Raw genomic sequence first — 19159 nt, 5'->3', positions numbered from 1 at the left:
TCCACCCAGCTGTATGCCATCTACCCCCAATAGGACATATAGGGACAGAAGACCAGACTCAAAACACTGCCTTTTAAAAAGGGCAAATAGTTAAGTAAGAACTTTGAAAAACTTGAGAAAACAAAATAAGGGAAACTACAAGTGCAAAACATTAACTGTCAAGCAAGTAAGGGCTAGTTCAAACACTTAAAAAAAAAAAAAGGTAAACTCCACAGAACTTAAACCAGGAGGGTGAACTGGCACATGACAGCACCCACAGCAAGTTTCCTACATCCTAAAGTTGTTCAGAAGGCTGAGCCATCCCACCAACTCAACCTCACAACACCAGTCAACCTAGTTTATTTTAGATGTAGAGGGGTTCCACGACTTTCATTTTACTGCTGGGTTTTTAAATATGTTTAATGCCACCTGATGTTTTTCCCAACCCCAAATTGTCTGTGGAGCCCTGGCCTTGCCAGCCTCGGCCCCTGACAGGCATGCAAGGACAGCTTACTTTATGAAATGCCAGATCTCCACGTGCATCACATCCAAGACAAGGAGCACACCAGGCTACCTGTACCCACAAAGGTCTTCTGTACTTGTAAGCAGGGTTTCTCAGCCCTAGTACCACTGACATTTTGGACCATACAATCCTTCATTGCGGGGAGAAGCTGTGCTGCGCTCTGTAGGATGTTTAGCATCCCTAGCCTCTACCCACCAGATGCCTGTAGCACCCCTCCCCCAGGTGTGACAGGCAAAATGTGCCTTCCGGCATTGCTAAATGTCCCAGGGAGACAAAGTCACCTGGTGGAGAACCACTGCTTTAAAGGGTAAGTCTGAGGCTTGTGACCTGCCTGTCCTTAAATTACATACCTAAGTGAACCTCCTTAAAAAGAATCTGCCAGTTCTCTTTGCCTCCCAGCACTGAGAGCAACAAGAAAGTGCCGCATTTCCCCAATTTGAACATAAGCTCCTCCCAGGCAAATTCTGCCTAAGGTAATGGAGTTGTGCAAAACGCTGGGAAGGAAATCCAGAGTGGATACCCACAAAGCTTCCTGTGCTCAAAATATACCACTTTCTTCCATATATAGATTTTTTCCTTTCTGGAACATTTATTTTATCCTTACGACAACCCATGAGGTAGAGAACCTACTAAAAACACATGTATAATCGCATTCATCAACAGAAATGCTGGCACAGGCTAATATTTCTTTTTTAATTTAAAAAAAAATTTTTTTTTTTAATTACCTGACATCTTCAAATTCAACCACAGAATTATTTTGAAAAGGATCTGGTCTCATTCAAACACACACGCTGTGTATTTGATGCTAAGTCCTCTGAGGCCACACGGACACTTTAAAGCGCAAGTATCTACTGAGCTAGGCTGGAGTCAGGAGTTCTGGGTCATAGGCTTGATTCATTAGCAACCACCGGGTAGATCCTGGCACATCTGTAAAATGGGCTAACAGACTCACCGAACCCTCAGAGTGTTGCTCTGAAGATAAAAATCTTTGTGAAAGGTCTTCCCCGAAGCAGTGCAAAAATAACTTTATCCAAAGTACATCTTTAGAAAAAAAATTTTAGACGTAATTACAGCCTCCAAGTAACAAACTTTTTCTTATAACAGTCCTACCCCCACGGTCTCTGAAAAGGGGGCAAAACTGATGAAATACCAAGCAAAACCAGACAAAAAATCAAGCCAATGCCATCAAGTCAACTCACAACATAGTGACCCTATAGGGAAAACAAACAGAGCCACTGAAAAGCTTTTTCTCATTACCCCTCCAAGACTTTTTCTCCACCTCGGACAATGCCGGGTGGCGGGGGCGGGGGGGGGTTCATTCTGCTTTTTCCACGCTGTCAGTACCACCCACCCTCAGAGTCTGAAGGTCCTCGGGTGAATCCAGGTAGAAGCATTCAGCTACCCAGCCTGGTGACTTTACACAGGCTTTCAAATTCTCTTAGCATTACTTGTTTGAATCACACTGAACAAACAGTCTCCACCCTCTCCCACTTCTTTTGTCTGAAGCACCTATTCAGCCAGCCACCTTTAATGATGGGCAGACTGGCTAACCTGTACCCTGAAGTACCATCAAAAACAAGATGCGCCAGTTGCTGCTTCCAGATCCCTTGCCCCCCCCCTTTACTCCACCCCTTCTTCCGCCAACATCCAGAGCCATCGCAGGCTAACTCTGCTTCACCTCATATCAGCATCAACTACTCCAGGAACGTGACTCCAGGTTTTCTCCTTAAGTGACAAGAGAAAATGACAAGGCCACAGTCGATGACAGACTGCCAACATAGACGGAAAAAAAGGCTGTCTCCCTCACTCCCCACCCTCCTGATTCCCCTACCTCAGTTAAGAATGAAAACAGACGCCTCTCCTTTCTGTATTCTGCCTTCCATGGGAGTGGGGGAAATTAAAAATAAGTGATGCATTTCAGAAAGCACATCGCATGCCTCCCTCCGTGTTTCATATGGTACAACTTTTACCTCTGATTTATGGGGAGGCCCCCCAGAGCCTGGAAATCAAAATCTGACCCCTGCTTTTGGAAGAGGGTCACAGCTATTTCTACTGAAAAAAATCTCTTTAATAGATGTTTAAAAAAGAAAACATATCTACCTTCCCCCTGGAAAAAAAGAGCCCACCCAATTTCTTAATCATATTTGGATGTAAAAGGTATTACTCAATTTTACCTGTTCAGTAGGTCAGATATACACAAATAACCTTGAGGCAGGGCAACATCTGACCTAACAGTAGGCCTGCTTTCAACCAAGACACCAGGGCTACCAACCTAGCCTCCACTCAAATTTCAACCATTTTACCTCACCAAAAACTTCAATGCCTTTAAACATAGTTATAGCTGAATTACAATACAAATCACCATTTTTTTTTCTCTAACATTTGGTCAGTGTTTCCAAAGATACTCCAAACCTAATATAATTAATTTGAAAGGATATCTAAGAGCCGGGCTGAATTAACTGAGGAGTCCTGTCAAGACCTCATCTAAGGAATGATAAACTCAGTAACCGGGACGAAAACTACTGTCACCTTATCAGGACAGACTGTATTGCATACTTCCTATGTATACTACATTGCATTTTCTACCTTTTCAATGCAAATCTTATTTAATAAAAGAAAAAAAGTAAGACATTCCTTTAACGACTATGTAGAATTTCCAAAACAGACCCAAAAAAGTCTGTTACTAATACATGAAATAAGGTGATGTGACACATACACATCCTGGGAAAGGTTCAACCTAAACACACTGGTAAGACCTCTGCCCAGACCTGCCGTTTGACACCATTTGCTGGTCAGACAGCACTGAACTTCAATTAAAGACATTTACCAAAAAAAAAAAGTGATTATTTAAGTATAGTAACAAAAAACCCATACAAAACAAACTTAATGTCCTACCTGTTTAGGTCAAAGGACACAGAGGATTCAAAAATTAATTAAACCTAGTAAATAATGTAAAACAGACGAGGACTCCCTTTCAAAAATGCTCTGGTTAATTTTAGCATCCTTCTGTTTAGCTGCTTAGCAACCCTTATCCTATGACCTTCGAAGCACCACCTACTTTTCAGAAGGATAATGAATAGAAACATCAAAAGGATTCACTTGTTTGTAGAGAGCACATTTCACCAATTTTTGTAGGAGTTAAGTCTATACTAACTATGCCATGCAAAAATTTTTACTTCAGTAACTGGGAAATCTCCCTAATTGAAAAGTAATAAATAATGTTGACAAGTGAGCATATGATGGCAAGCAAAAGACTTCTAAACTAGTGCCTGGGTACAGCAGGTAAAAAAAAAAATTTTTTTTTTTTTTTGTAACGTTTGATAAACAGCTGTGGATCAAATAAATGCAGGACAGATAAGGTTAGGTTTATTTTCCTCCTTCAACAGTCTGTACCTGGACTGGATGCAAATCAGGTCTCAGGAGTGAGCCTGAAGATATCTAACATAAAAGACCCTTCGATCAAAAGGTCACTCACTGGGTGATGTAAATAGTTAGGAATGAATGTATCACCTGTGCCAGCTGAGTCAGCCTCATATTCCCCATCACACAACTAACACTTGTCTGCCAAAGGGCTTCTGCTCTGTATTTCTGATGAAAAATAAAATGCTATCTAGAAAAATCCAGGGGGTGATATGCCATACAAGACCAAACATTAGCAGCATTTCCTAACACTATCACATTTTCCAGCAAATCCTCTTTTAAAGCAAAACATCCTAAAATGCCACCAGTTTAGCAGTATTTTAAGAATGATAAGACAGTACAAAGTACAAGTTCAATTAACAACCTAAAATGGAGCAAAAGCTAAACAAATAATCAAAGGAGTCTCTCCCTTTCTTTTGTAAAAGAGGGGGAAGGTTTTTTTTTTTTTTTCACACATTTAAAACTTGATTAAAGTCATTCAAATGTTTAATTCTTCAGTGTGACCAAAGCTCAAAAACACATCAAAGCAGGACCCATCAGAGGGTACCCAGAAGGCTCCCTCCAAAGAGTTGGGGTTAAAAAAAAAAAAAACTAAACTAAAATTAGTGGCCCACCTTTGCATAAGTTATTTGAAGAGTAATCTCAAACCCATCCCTTGAAAAGTTCTGTGGAACTCTTGAAAAAAACATAGAACTCAACGTTTTAAAAAGGAAGTTTTAGACTTCCGGATCCAATCATGTCTTAGAACCATACCTGAGTACTACTTATAAAAGCACCAAGTCTAAAGGATGCTTTTAACGGGTGTGAAAAAAATAATTATTTGCAGTTCCCTTTTCTCCACCTTTCACTTCAGTTAAAATTTTCCCAGATTAAACTCGCTGCACAGGCGCAGGCCACTGCCTGGCTAAAAGAAAGAGATCTCAGAAACACAGTGATGCACAGTAGCAACTAACCCTTTACAGAAACCATTTCGAGTCTCCTCTTCAGGACAGAAATATCACGCTATTTCTAGTATCCCTATCCAAGAGGCAAACTTTTATTTCCCTTAGCTTATAAAGGGCTAAACGTAAACCCGAACTCTAGAGCAACAACGAAGGTTAATTTCTCTATTTATGAAAATTCCCGGACAGGTTTTTCAGCATACCTAAAACTTATGTTTATAATTCACCCTTCTATCTCTCCACTACTACCCCTAATAAAGTAAAATAACAACATCAAAAAAAAAAAAAAAAAACCCTCCAAAGTGCCCGAATGTTTGCTGGGCTGGCTCTGAAGCCGTGTAGAATTTCGTAATGGAATGTGAACTGCTCGTCCGGATCTGGGCTCACGTTCTATCTCCTAACCAGTAAGGAGCGAGGGAAGGCAAATCTGCTGAGCAAGGAAAACTACTTTCCTCCTCTTTTATAATCCATCACGGATGCATCGCGCAGTGTCCAGTCGCTGGAGGAAACTGCACGCGGCGCCTGTCAACCACCCCTCCTGCGGCCCGAGTGCCGCTGATCGTGGGGCATCGGCGCCCCTCACCACCCTCCTCTGCCCGGCGACAAAGTGGGCTCTCGGCGACGCCCCGCGACCCGCCGCAGCCCGGCGCTCGCCCGGAGCCCCTGCGCGCCGCACCCCCGCTTAGAGAAAAAAGTCACTCGGTCCAGAGTGACCCGGCCCGCGGCCCCGCGCCCGGTACTCACGCGCCGCGCCCGGGAGCCGAGTCACCACATCCTCGACGCGACTCTCCAGCCCCATCCAGGAAAACGCTGCTGCCCAGGGAGGGGGCCGGCCCGGGGAAGGACCTCCCCTGCTCCTTAGCAACCATTAAGGTCGCAGTTTCCTAAGAGACCGCGAGCGGGGCGGAGGCTGGGGGCGGCCCGAGCCTGGGGGTCTGGGCCCCGCCCGCCGCCTGCCGCCCGCCCCCGCCCCGCGTCGCAGCCGGGATGGAGGAGGACCTGAGGCCAGAAGTCGCGGAGAACTGGTCCAGCGGGCGCCGGACAAAAGTTCTGCACAAGCTCCCGCAGCGGCCCGCGGCCCCGCTCGGATGCTCCGGCCCCTCCCGGGCTGGGACGGCCGCGGGCGCCGCGGTACCCCTAGCGCCCCGCCGCGCACCCATCCCCGGGCTCCCGGCGAGACACGTACGCGCCACGCCAGCGGCAAGGACAACCGAACAATACGTCCCGATGTGGCTCTGGCCGACACCCCCCCAAGTCACCCCGGAGCTGGGGCCAAACCTCATCCCCGCCAGCGGGCCGGAGTACCCGCCGAGCGCCGAGACTAAGTCCGAGAGAATGCGCAGGCGATGCTCCAGCCGAGCTGCTGGGCAGCCCAGCCGGTCCGCCACGAGCCCCGCGGCCCCGGCTACCTTGCAGCGGGTGCCGTCATCCCCGCGCTCGCGGCCCCGGGAGTGACTCGAAAGTATGCAGGAGCAGAGTTTCCCCTCCCACAGGGGGGGGAGGGATGTCGGGGGAGGAGGGCGGAAGATGGAGCGCGGCGCTGGGAAGATGTCTCTGGCCCGCGGTCCGCGCACCATCCGAGTTCTGGCCGGCGCTAGTTAAAAATAAACTTTGCTGCTGCCGGGGACGGCTGGGAGCCGGCCGGGGCCCAGCGCTGCGACGCGCAAGTGTGGATGCACATCAGGTCCTGCGAGCAGCGGCGGGCGCTCGCGGGAGCGGACGGGTCGAGTCAGCAGCTCGGGAAGGGGAAAGGAGCAGAGGAAGGGGAGGGAGGAGGAGGAGGAGCGGCGGCCGGCCCCTCGGGCAGCCCGAGGGGAGAGGCGGCCCGCTCATCCCCGCCAGCCCCGAGGCGCAAGCGACGCGGCGGGGAGCGCGCGTGGGCCCCCTTGCCCCGTGGAAGGCAGAGTTTAAAAAGTGCAACCGGCTGTGCAGAGTGCACCCTGCCCATCCCAAAAGTTCTTGAAAAGGGCGCTCCCGCTCAGACCCGGACATTCCACGGCGATCCGACGAAAGCGAGCCAAACCCGGAGCGCGTACTTACGGCCGCCCAGGGCGGTGTGCTCCGGAGCATGATGGAGGGGCGTCCGGGGGCTGCGGGGCGAGAGAGAGAGAAGAGATGCAAACTTGTTCCGGAAAAGGAATCAAAATGGCGTTTCTGGATGTGCAAAGTTCATCAACTCCGCAGTCACTTCCCCTCCTCCTCTGCTCCCCGCAGGAGGGAGGTGGGCTCGCAGCTGGCGACCCCCGGCGCCCCGAGCCGCGGTCCGGCCCCCCGCCTCGGCCCCCGGCCCTCTCCTGCCGCACGCTCGCCTCCTCGCTCTCCCTTGCTCACCCTGATAAGTAGACACATCACGTGTTGCTCCTGCTAGTCTCCTGGGGACGTGTTACTGAGCGGCGGCGGCGGCGGCCCGGGCGGGGGGGGGAGCGGTACCCGCCGGGCCCCCGCCTCCCCCACCCCGATTTTGGCCGAGTGGTCGTACTTTGCATCCCAGAACCGAAAGAGGTGGCGCCCCCCACCCCCACCACAGCCCCAGGGTGGCCCCACTTCCTCCGGGAGGGCCCCGGGCCAGGGGAGGACCCGCCCGAGGGGAAGGGTCGCGGCGACCGCATCTGAGCGCGATCGCAATCAGCCCGGCGCTCGCTAGCCGGCCACCTCAGCCCGCCACCGCGCCCCTTCCTCCCCGACCCCTCACTGAGGGCCTCCCGCCCCGGCTTTTCATCACTTCAGCCCACGGTTTGTTTCATTATTTTAACGGAAGACGGGAAGAGGCGGCGAGGCCACCGGAGGCACAAGGGGGGCGAAGTGAGAGTCGGGGTGCCCTGCTCTGCGACCCCTTCTCAGTGTCGGAGACATTTGGAGAGGGGGAGCCCCTCCCGCGCGTGCCTCTCCACGCGGTCCTCGCTCTCCGCATCCAGGTGGGGCGAGTCGGTGATGGGCCCGGAGATTAGAGAACAAGCTTTACTCCGCCCCCAACTCAGGCGGCTTCCCTCCCCCGGCCTCGCCCCTTTCGCTGGGGGCTCCTGCCCCATTGAGCTCCCTGTCCTACACTTGTTGGTCGCCCTACCTTCCCCACACCCCACAAATGATGCTGAGCGGGGGCTGCCTGCGCCCCGAGGATGGCGGAGGCCCGACCGCCCTTATGTCCCCACCCCGTGGTGGAACGGCTGATGCTGTGTCATCCCTGTCGCCCTCCGAAGCATCGGGAAGCCACACGCAATATCTCCTTCTCTCAGAGGGCTCCTGTTTCAACGCTGTGAAAAGCAGGGGCCCTCGGAGCAGTACTCCATGTTCACCACGATTCACCCGAGCTGTACTGCAGAAGTTATCACGGGGCCCAGAGAAACCAGGCCTCGCAGTGCTTCCTCCATGTTTTCCACTATTAGGACTGGTCCACTGAGGCTTTGCAAGGGGCCTGTTCTCGGCCTTTGGAAACATCTTAAGACAAGGATTATGGTTGTTAAAAATACCGCCCCCCAATTCCAAGGACAAAAGTACCTCTTAAGTAGCTGCAGATAATGAACAAAAAAAACCAAGCCCATTGTCAGGGCTCGGCAGGTAATACTACTATAGAATTATGCGTTTGAAACTAGTCAGGTAAGATGAACAAAGCCTCTGGCTACTCTCCATCATGACCTTTGACCGTGAACTTTGACTCTGGCTCCACCATGTGAGCTTTCCTGGTCACTTGCACACCATACAAAGTGGTAAGCCAAATCGTAGGCCTTTAATTAAGGGCCTTCAATAGGACTCTGGTTTTAAGGGCTGCAGAAAGAAGTGTCTGTCCAAAGATGGACTAAATGTATGGATGTTCACCAAGATAGAACTCTCTAGAACCAATCAAAATCAGTTCCACCATTACCTCAGACTTGAGATAAGTAGGCTAAGCCACTGCCCAAGAGGGACTGATTCAGCTGGCTGTTTCTCTGACTTCCAGAGTCACGAAAATTAAGTTTTCAGAACCTGTTATGTTTCCCAGGGTCTACTATTTGCTGACGAAAACTCTACCCAGACAAACTTTAGCAGTTACATTTTTCTAAGCCGCCCTTCCTCCCTCGTGTATTATCAAATGCTTTTTTGAAGACAGGCCTGTCATGGAGGAAATGGGAAGGTCTCACACACAGTCACCATAGAAATTGGTGTCTTGCGTGCCCAAGTTGTCACTGTACCAGTGAGGGGGCAATGGGAGGGCTTGGTGGGGGAATGTTACTTTATTTCCTTGATCTACCTCTGCTTCATTAGTTAGCCTTTTGGTGATAGATTTTGAGTAGGAACAACATCAAAGCTGGAATTTTGCTTGTAATTTAGTTTATACTATGAAATACATTAAAAAATGCAAAGCTACATGAATTTCATGACAAATCACCACCTTTTTATTATGCCACCTAGATAATATTGTCAACTAAAAACAGAATGTGGTTTTATTAAGTTACTTTTTTTGGTGCCAAAGCTTAGGGACAAGGTTACCTTTAAAAATTGGATTCTAATGATACTGAATCATGTCTTCCTCATATCTAGCTAATGAATACACTTAGATGTCAACCAAACCTGTTCAAATGACTTGCTTGTTTATATTGCATATAAACATCATTTATCCAGAAAATAATTATTGACAAATCAAAACTACAATAAGACAGCATCTCAACCTGACAATACTGGCACTAACAAAAAAATGAAAATAACAAATGTTGGAGAGGTTGCGGGGAGATTAGAACTCTTTATTCATTGCTGGTGGGAATGTAAAATAGTACAACCACTTTGGAAAACTATGGTACTTCCTTAAACTAGAAATAGAAATACCATATGATCCCGCAATCCCAGTCCTAGGAATACATCCTAGAGAAATAAGATCCACCACACGAATAGACATACGCACATGTATCTTCACTGCAGCACTATTCACAATAGCAAAAAGATGGAAACAACATAAGTGCCCATCAACAGATAAATGGATGAACAAATTTTGGTATATACAATGGAACACTACACAATGATAAAGAACAACGATGAATCCTCAAAACATCTCACAACATGGATGAATCTGGAAGGCATTATGCTGAGTGAAATAAGTCAATCACAAAAGGACAAATATCGTATGAGACCACTATTATAATAACTAAAAAAAAGGTTTACACACAGAAAAAAACATTCTTTGATGATTACGAGGGTACGGAGGGACAGGAAGGGGAATTCACTAACTAGACAGTAGACAAGAATCAACTTGGGTGAAAGGAAGGACGTATTATAGGAAGACAGCACAACTTCACCACGGCAAAGGCATAGAAATTTCCTAGACACATCCAAACACCTTGGGGGACTAGGCTGGGGCTATAGTCTCAGGATACATCTAGGCATAACACAGTTCATAAAAATGTTCTGCATCCTGCTTCAATGAGTGGCGTCAGGGATCTTAAAAGCCTGTGAGCGAGCATTTAAGATACATCTATTGGTCCCATCCCATCTGGAGCAAAGGGGAATGAAGAAAACCAAAGACACAAGGAAAATATTAATCAAAAGGACTAAAGGAACTAGATAGTGCCCAGCTACCACCACCTGCTGCTCTAACAGGGAGCACAACAGAGAGTCCCTGACAGAGCGGGAGAAAAATGTAGAACAAAATTCAAATTCACAAAAAAAGACCAGACTTACTGGTCTGACAAAGACTGGAGGAATCCCTGAGACTATGGCCCCTGGACACTCCGCTAACTCAGAACTGAAACCACTCCTGAAGCTCACTTTTCAGACAAAGATTAGACAGGCCTACAAAACAAATGATAGCACACATGAGGAACGTGCTTCTTAGTTCAATCAAATACATGAGACCAAATGGGCAACTCCTGCCCAAAAGCAAGACAAGAAAGCAGGAAAGGACAGGAAAACTGGACGAATAGACACAGAACCCAGGGTGGAAAAGGGGAGAGTGCTGTCATATTGTGGGGATGCAACCAATGTCATAAAACAATATGTATAAATTTTTAAATTAGGAACTAACTTGAGCTGTAAACTTTCACGTAAAGCACAAACACAAAAAATTATTGAACATCTAATAGTTAATAAGAGTTGTACTATCAAAACCACAATGAAGTTTCTGTTAAGAGTGATGGTAAAATTTGGAAACAGTGGTAATGGTTACACAACACAGTGGGCATAATTAATGTCAATACATGAAAATGGCTGAAGTGGCAAATATTTTGTTACATATATTTTACCACAATTAAAAACACACACACACAATGAGATTCCACTTCATATCCATTAGGATGTCTACAATCAAAAAGATAGATAATAGCAAATGTTGGCAAGGTGTGGAGAAAGTGGAACTCTTATACTCTGCTGGTGGGAATGTAAATGGTGCATCCGCTTTGGAAAACAGTCTGATAGTCCTCAAGATGTTAAACAGAGTTACCTTACGACCCAACAATTCCATGAAAACATATGTCCACACAAAACCTTAGACATGAATGTTCACTGCTGCATTATTCATTCTAGCCAAAAATGGAAATAACCCAAATGTCCATTGACTGATGAATGGCTCAACAAAATGTGGTATATCCATACAATGGAATATTATTTGGCTATAAAAAGGAATAAAGTATAACATGCTACAATATGGATGAACCTTGAAAACTTTATACTATGTGAAAGAAGCCAGTCATGAAAGGCCAGTATTGTATGATTCCATTTATATGAAATGTCCAGAATACATAAACATAGACAGGAAGATTTGTGGTTGCCTAGGGCTAAAGGTATAGAGGAAAATGGGATTGACTGCTAACAGATATGGGGTTCCTTTTTGGCGTGTAAAACGTGTTCTAAAATTGATTGTGGTGATGGTTGTGCAACTCTAAATATACTAAAGACCACTGAATTATGTACTTTAAATGGGTGAATGGTGTGGTATGTGAATTATATCTCAATAAAGCCGACCTACACACATAGGTATATACATACATATTCCGACTCGATGGCAACGGGTTTATGGGTTTTATGGTAACATGCTAGGTTCTACAGTGGAGATGTGACAGAAAGCGGGTACTTTATAATCCCCACCTTATAAATGTTTGTAATCTAATCTCTGCATCCACAAGTAATCATGCAAATCAACATATAATAATAACCATAAAATAGGTACAGAATTTAGGTGTTTTAAGAAGAGTAATCGCTTCTAATAAGAGTAATCAGTGAACACTCCACGGAAAAGAAAGCACTGGAGTTGAGCCAAAAAGAATGGCTAGAAATTTATTAATTGGGATAAAAATGTCAGACACAAAGGCATAATCATAGCAGATCATGCCACCTGTTCAGAGGTCAGTATGGATTCTAGTGCGGCTGGATTATAATGTATACTCTAATATACAGGTAATGAGGCTCAAAGTTAAAGAAGCTGAGGCTAGGGCACAAAGAATTCTGAAGGCCTGAACTAGGATGGGGGCAAAGGAAATGAAGAAGATCAGGGACCATGTCACAGGAAGAACAGATGGGATAGCTGCTGGTGGGGGTGGAGAATCGACAGGGAAGGAGTAAAGGCCAAGATGATGTCCGTGTATTAGGGCGGCTGGGAGAATAATGACAACGAGAAGCCAAGGTGGGCAGCCCATTTGAGTGGAAGGTGACACAGTGGGTGATCCCGAGCTTGAGGTAGAAAGAAACAGAACACATAGCTATGGCCTGTGGGGAATCACACAGAAGAAGGATGTGGACATGAAGTGGTAGCCTGGATGAGGATACACTCCACTGAAGCCCAAAGATGTGTAGGTGTCCCCGGGCAGATAGGAGGGGGCAGGGCATTCCAGATGGAGGGAGCCGTGAGCACAAGGGTACAGAGGCGTAAAACCACAAGGCCAGCTTCCTGAACTGCAAATACCTCACTCTGTGGCTTGAGCTGAGGGAGGAGGGGAGGTAGCCAGAGACGGGCCAGGAGAGCCAGCTGCTGGGCCAGACTGTGAAGAGCCCTGTGTACCTCACAGATGACTTGGCCTTTATCCAAGTGGTGAGGTGATGGAAGGGCTTGAGGAGGGCAGACAGAAGAGTCACCTCCGTGGTACTGTGGAGAGTGGTCTGGAAGACAAGACATGAGGCAGGGAGGCCAGTTAGGAGTGAATGGAATAGTTCATCTAAGAAATAAGAACTGGTAGGGCACTGGCAGTCAAGGTGGAGGGGACTGACTTGAGACATATTAGCACAGAATCCACAGAACCTGACAAACTGAATATGGGAGAAAGAAAAAAGTCCCTCTGGAGCACTGACTAAGGGGCAGGGTGGTGACACAGAAGGCAGGGAAACCACTGCAGCAGTGGAACAGGGACGGGGACAGCGTGAGAATTCAAGCAAAAGCAGTAGGCTAGATAGGAGGGACCAGATGTAAGAAATGGATGTGGTCCAGCTGGTTGTGGGGTGAGAAGGAGGGGGAGTTAAAGAGGGATAATTCCCAGATTTTTGGCTTGGAAAATGTCACAGATTAAATTGTGTCCCTCGGAAAGATATATTGAAGTTCTAACCCCAGTACCTGTGAAGGTGACCTGGTTTGGAAACAGTGTCTCTTAAGATGTGATCGGTTAAATTAACACGGGGTGTTTTTTTTTTTTTCACACTAGAGTAGGGTGGGTCCTGATGCCATCTGAGTGGTGCCCCTATAAAAAGAGAAGAGACACAGATACAGGAAGAAGACAGCCAGGTGAAGACAGAGGAGAGGCTGGAGTGATAGACAGCCAGCTGTCACCAGAAGCCAGAAGAGAGACGTGGGGCAGATTCTCCCTTAGAGCCCTCAAGAGGAGTCAACATGGCTGACACCCTGATTTCATTCAGACTACTAACCTCCAGAACTGTGAGATAATAAATTTCTTATAAGATAGCCAGTGTGTGGCACTTTGTGAGGACAGCCCTAGGAAACAAACCCAGGTAACTAGATGAACAACAGCCCTATTCACAGTGCTATGAGCCATGGGGGTGGAGGGACACAGAGAAGATGAGAGAAGCTTGGACCCAGGAAAAAGGTCTGGAGAGAGACATCTAAGAGAGAGAGAAAATGGACAGCAAAAGGCTAAAGGCTGAGCCCAGGGAAATGCCTGAAACGAGGTGGATGAAAACAAGAGAGTAGCAAGTGCTCTTCTGAAGAAGCAAAACATCCAAGGAGCCGAGGAAGTAGATGCTCCAAGGGAAAAGGTGATCACTAGTGTCAAATACAGAGAAGTTAAGTCAAGGAGCTGAAAAGAGGGTAAGAGCGGAGAAAATGAACTGATTTGAGTGTGGAAGGCAGAGGCCAGGTACCAAGGGGTTAAAAGAGTGTCTGGAAGACATGGAAGTGAAGGCCATTGCTCTGTTGAGAAGTCTGGTGATAAAAGGAAGAAAAGAAAACAAGAGCAGCAACAATTGCAGCAGCTAGCATTTACTGAGCACTTAGTACGTGCCAGGCACTGTTCTAAGTACCTTCCACGTATTATCTCATTTAATTCTCTCCACACTCCAGATTAGGCAGGTCTATTGTTCCTGGGTGGCGTAGACAGTTAAGTGCTCCACTACTGACCCAAAGGTTGGCAGTTTGAATCCACACAGAGGTACCTTGGAAGAAAGGCCTGGAGATCTACTTCCAAAAGGTCACAGCCACTGAAAACCCTACTCTGAAACATGGGGTTGCCACGAGTCAGAACTGACTCAACAGTAACTGGTTTTATTTTTTTCGTTTTTTTTTTTTTTTAGTCGTCTCTATTTTACAGCTGATGAAACTGAAGCACAGAGGTTAAGTCAAGTGCAACAGCACATAGCCAGTAAGTGGTGGAGCTGGGATATAAACCAGGTGGCCTGACCTCAGAGTCCATACTCTTACTGTGTCATCGTCATCGCTGGTAGCACATTAAGAGTTAAATCATTTACTCAAAAAATGCCTACTTGATTGTCTTAACTAACCTCAGTTAAGAGGCTCTTGACCAGTGTTTTGCAGAAGGGCCGCTATTGTCTGTGTTGTTCAACAAGGACTTGATTGGAAAGATAAGTGAATGCACTTTTTACTTTTTAAGTATTGCTAATTACCCCATCCTTCACATAAACAGAAGGCTCAAGCCTCTTTTTGTTCTCCAAGTATTACTTTCCACATGTGCAGAATAAATTCTGAAGCTGTAGCTGGATATTTTATGGATTCCAAAGTGCCTAGTGCACAGAGTTTAGAGAAGAGTTAGCAGGCCCACACTCAACCTCTAAACTGGAGTGATTCTCACCTCCCCCCCTCCAAGGGGACATTTGGCAATGTCTAGAGATATTTTTGGGTTGTCACAAGTTGGGGAAGAGGGTACTACTGACATTTTTCAGGTAGAAGCCAGGGATGCTGCTAAAGATCCTACGAGGCACTGGACATCCCCCTACAACAAAGGGTTATCCAGTCCCGTGTCAACAATGCCAAGACTGAGAAACCTTGCTCTGCAGTGTCTCAAAAATGATCTCTTGGAATATGAGTCCAGCCAAGAAGGGGGCTTGGAATGGCTAAACTACCCGGACGTTTAGGTCAACAGGAAAGGAATGTAGATCTAGGGAAGGAGAGGATACAGATATAGGAAGGAGAACATAACTTTTGAAGGAAGGGCTATGTGTGTGTGTGTGCGTCCGCGTGCACATGACAGGGAAACAGGAGGGCTAATTCGCATTCTAAGATGGGAGGAGGGAAAAAGCATAGGAGGAGCATACTGTACTGGGAAGTATTAGTGGGAAAACGCAAGTTGTGGGAGTCGATATCTGACGGCCTTGGACAAGGTAGGGCAGGAGCACAGGGCGCAGTGTGAGGCTGAGGCTCAGAGGGAGAAGACATGGGGAACTGGTGGTGGAGAAATTCGGCTCCATTTTACCTTCCTGCCAAGTGCCACAGAGCCACAGAGGAGGGAAAACATACAGTGGGATCGTGGACAGTTGGAAATATAAAGGAGCAAGGCAGACACAGAAATAGCAGGGTCCAGCTTCATTGGGAGGTGGTGGGGGCAGAAGTGAAATAGGTAACTAGGTTCAAACGGACCCCAGGGGCTGCAACTGAGGTCAAGGGACCTGAAGAGGAGGAGAAAAAGTAGGTTCAGTGCTGGGAGGGTCAGGCACAGTGGGAGGGAGAAAAGGAGGGCTGAGGGAGAGAGGCGCAGGGCTAGAGACCTCTGAGGAGAAAGACCCAACGATTCCTGTGAAATGGAGCAGAAATCTAATCACTGGGTTGAGGAAATGGAAAAAAAGATGAAGACCAGAGACTGGTCTTATGCATGGATGGTACTGTTACCAAAAATGAGGAAGGGGTAGGGTGGGGAGGGAAAACGTGAAGGAAGATGTTGTTTAGGCCATTGCGAAGGTGAGGCAATGACCGGGGTACAAGTAGAAGACCAGGCATAAACAAATGGCACTCACATCAGAGACACAAGGACCAGAGGGAGGACAGTGACCCAAGGCATGGAAGGGACATGCTCACAGACTCCATCTCCTCACCTGTGACCTGGGTGACCTGGTCTTCTTTAGCAAAGACTTTTGAGGCAAGCGCTCTCTCTAAGGAGAAATCAGGTGTTCAACAGGGTTCAAAAGCAGAGGAAGTGCTGCCAGAAAAGCTGAGGATTAGAGTTTCTTAGAACTACGGGTCCCACTGAAACACTGGTGCCGCAGTGGTTAAGAGCTACAGCTACTAATCAAAAGGCTGCCAGTTCAAATCCACCAGGCGCTCCTTGGAAACCATATGGGTCAGTTCTACTCTGTCCTATAGGGTCTCTATGAGTCAGAATCAACTCAAGGGCAACGCGTTTATGGGTCCCACAGCCTCAATGGAAGAGGTTTACTAGATGAGAAATCTCTTGAAGGTAGGGATTTGTCTGGGCTAATGACTTCTGTGTCCCAGCACTATGAAGTACAGGTTCTTACTTAGAAAGGCTGTTTTGAAGTGTGCAGAGGTGGAACTGGTGGGGAGGAGGAGTGGGAAGGAACTGGAAAGGTTGGGGCAAAGAGGAAGTGGCTGGAGGAAGGGGTCTGCCTAGAGGCGGCAGAGGCTGGGAGGCAGACTGTGAGATGTCATTTGGAATTTCAAAATCCTCTTAGTAATGCTGCCAATTAAACTCTCCCTCTCACAGAGGAAGTAGAAAGTTGTAGGGACGGGCTTCCTAGCACACCTAACACAAGCTCTGTTACTCTAAATACATTATTTCCTCAGTTATCCTGATAACTTAAGGGATGCGTTCGTTACTTCTGGTGACAATGGGCTTTTCCCTTTAAATGGTCGATGCTTCGGATAAAAATTTGTTTTAAAATGTATTATGCACTGCCTCCCTTTTTTCTCCTTCTCTGAAAATCAGAAAGTTAATATATGAACAAAATGGTACTATCATAAACTTCAAGTATTATATTGGACTATCATACAATGACTTTTTATGAACAATATTTATAATGAGCTATAAAATGGTCATGTCTTCAAGAAACTACTCATCCTTGAAGTGTGTAGTAGCTACCTGTGGACACACCATGTGGCTTCCCGGTCATTTCCAACTTGTGTTTTTGTCTCTGCTTTCTTTCTTTCTCCTCTCTCACTATCTGGCTGTCCTCTGCCACTTCTTTCTAAACTTGGCATGCCTGCCAATAGCAACCTCCCCTTCCCTTTCTAATTGGTCATTTCTAGTAGGCAGTGGTTAGGAAACTGGATAATCAAGATGGTTAGAAACGTGACTAAAACAAGCCTGAGGACCAACTGGCATCTCTGCTTGCTCTTTGGCTTATTTCTTGATTCTCAGCTGGGTTTTTGATTAATGAGTTGTTCCCATGCTTCTAAACTATAAAAGTTGTTTCAAAGATAGAAATATTCAGAATCCTCGGGGGGAGGGGGGGTTAACACCTCTATGCCAGCCTTGTCTCCATGACATGTTTATTTCTTGACAGGATTTTAAAATTGTATAACATTGGGAGACAGTGAGAGGCTCTGTATTCCTCCTCTGTGTTCATACAAGACAACAGAAATCAGGGAAAAAAATCCCTCTACTCATTGGATGAGACTTATAATTGAGTATTTGTTTCTCTGTAGGACGAGGCTCCTTATTCATGAACCAGGGTACAAATAAGTGAAATTAATACTTGTGTCAGTAGTGCGTCTGTGTACTGTGCTGAGAAACGCACAGACCCAAGTTAAACGTCTGCAGTTTCAGAAGACCAAAGGGACCTCGCTCATGGGGGCCACTAACAGTGCTCTCAGGTTCCCAGTGGCTCCACCCACACTGCCTGGCTGCCTGCCAGTCATCCTGCTCACACAACAGGTCCCCATGTCCCCAGGTCAAAGGATCAGACCAGAGTTTTCAACTCTAAACAGGCTGAAGAAGTTGCGGTACATCACGTGAGCAGCTACCCAGGAAAAACTATTTGCAAACACTGAAAATAAAAATGTGTGTATTTTACTGGACAGAAAACTCTCTCTCGGCAAGAAATAAAGTCATATCTAGTGCCTGTGTGTCATTTCACATTGAAAAACAGGGCACTGGGATGATTTTACCCAATGCTCCTGGCTTCTGAGGCAACAGGCTTAACAATTTCAGGCAATTTATGCCTGAAATACGTACACCTCAGGATGCAATGTAACTAATGGTGGTATGTGTCCATAAGATGTTTTAAAGTTTATAGAAGGGCACTGTTATGGATTGAAGTGTGTCCCCCCAAATATGTGTTATAAATCCTAACCCCCACGGCACTGGGTTTTTTTTTTTTTTTTATTCCTACGAATATAGGGTTGGTATGAATCAGAATTGACTACAGGGCAGTGGGTTTGGGTTTTTTTGTTTGTTTTTTATTCCTAGGAACGTAATCCCATTTGGGAATTGACTTTTCTTTGTTATGCTAATGAGGCCATTATTGGTGTAGGGTGTGTCTTAAACCAGTAACTTCTGAGATGTAAAAAATCAGCTGAGGCACAGAAGACACACCTAAGGGACAGACCAGCACTATCTGAAGACTACAGAGGCAGAGCAGTCTACCACCCAGGGAACTCCAAGGGTTGCCAGCTACTAGAAGCTGAGACAAGGATTTTCCCCAAGAGCAGAGAGAGACAGCCTTCCCCTGGAGCCAGCACCCTGAATTCAGACTTCTAGCCTCCATTAAAGCCACCTACTTGTATTTCTGTAATAGCAGCACTAAGAAACTAAGACATTAAAAACAAGTCTTTGTGTTACTAAGGAAACTTGGCGTTTGTCGTTCATTCATTCAGCCAGGAACTGATAAGCAAAGATGATGTTCTAGGCTCTATCTACCACAGTGAACAAGGCAGACAAGACCCCTGCTGCAGTGGCTCTCACAGGCTAGTGATGTGTTACATGTT

At 46.6% G+C, this 19159-nt stretch overlaps 1 protein-coding gene across 7 annotated transcripts in view; it reads right to left on the bottom strand.

Annotated features, from left to right (window-relative positions):
• The window catches only part of RREB1 (ras responsive element binding protein 1), a 190340-nt gene that overhangs the window by 140677 nt on the left and 30504 nt on the right, over positions 1-19159 (bottom strand). For 3 of the 7 annotated variants that reach the window (XR_007517197.1, XM_049883000.1, XM_049883055.1), the window contains exon 1: positions 6904-7190. The exons of 1 other annotated variant lie outside the window; for it this stretch is intronic. The gene's annotated coding sequence lies outside the window, so the exon portion shown is untranslated. Of the gene's footprint in view, positions 1-5607; positions 5906-6141; positions 6197-6272; positions 6333-6903; positions 7191-19159 lie in introns of those variants that run through there. 3 more of the 7 variants (XM_049883022.1, XM_049883036.1, XM_049883013.1) reach the window with 3 other exon arrangements.

Source organism: Elephas maximus, chromosome 1 (genome assembly GCF_024166365.1).
Source record: "Elephas maximus indicus isolate mEleMax1 chromosome 1, mEleMax1 primary haplotype, whole genome shotgun sequence".
NCBI classification, from domain to species: Eukaryota; Metazoa; Chordata; class Mammalia; order Proboscidea; family Elephantidae; genus Elephas; species Elephas maximus.
Note: the sequence above shows the minus strand (reverse complement) of the source record. Positions and strands in the feature narration are given on the sequence as shown.